Source organism: Penaeus monodon, chromosome 15, assembly GCF_015228065.2.
Source record: "Penaeus monodon isolate SGIC_2016 chromosome 15, NSTDA_Pmon_1, whole genome shotgun sequence".
NCBI classification, from domain to species: domain Eukaryota; kingdom Metazoa; phylum Arthropoda; class Malacostraca; order Decapoda; family Penaeidae; genus Penaeus; species Penaeus monodon.
The window spans coordinates 40,727,384-40,727,782 of NC_051400.1; positions in this window are offsets into that span (position 1 = coordinate 40,727,384).

Consider the following 399-nt stretch of genomic DNA (forward strand, 5'->3'; position numbering starts at 1 on the left):
CGTCGACATTCGCCAGCACATAGAAGAGAGGGAGATGCAAATTCTTCCAGCCGTTGGAGAGCGAAGATGCTGCAATACTGTGCGGAGACCAGAACATACAAGCTGACTTCCTTAAAAGGGAGATCGAGAGGTTCTGACGGCTATGTCCCACCGAACTATTGTGAACTAAACTTCTTGAAGAGGAAAGAGCATATTTCAAGTGCCTCGATGCCGATCTGACGATGGTAAGGTGGGGAGGGCGGGAGAAGTAAGACTCTTACCAAAAAAAAAAAAGAAACCAAAAACCTTTTTTTTTTTTTTCCACCCGCTTTGGTACCAGGCCTTTGATTAGGCTGTGGGATTCGGAAAGCGAAAGTCGTTTTGAACGCAATAAGCAATATATAATATATGCATATAAAT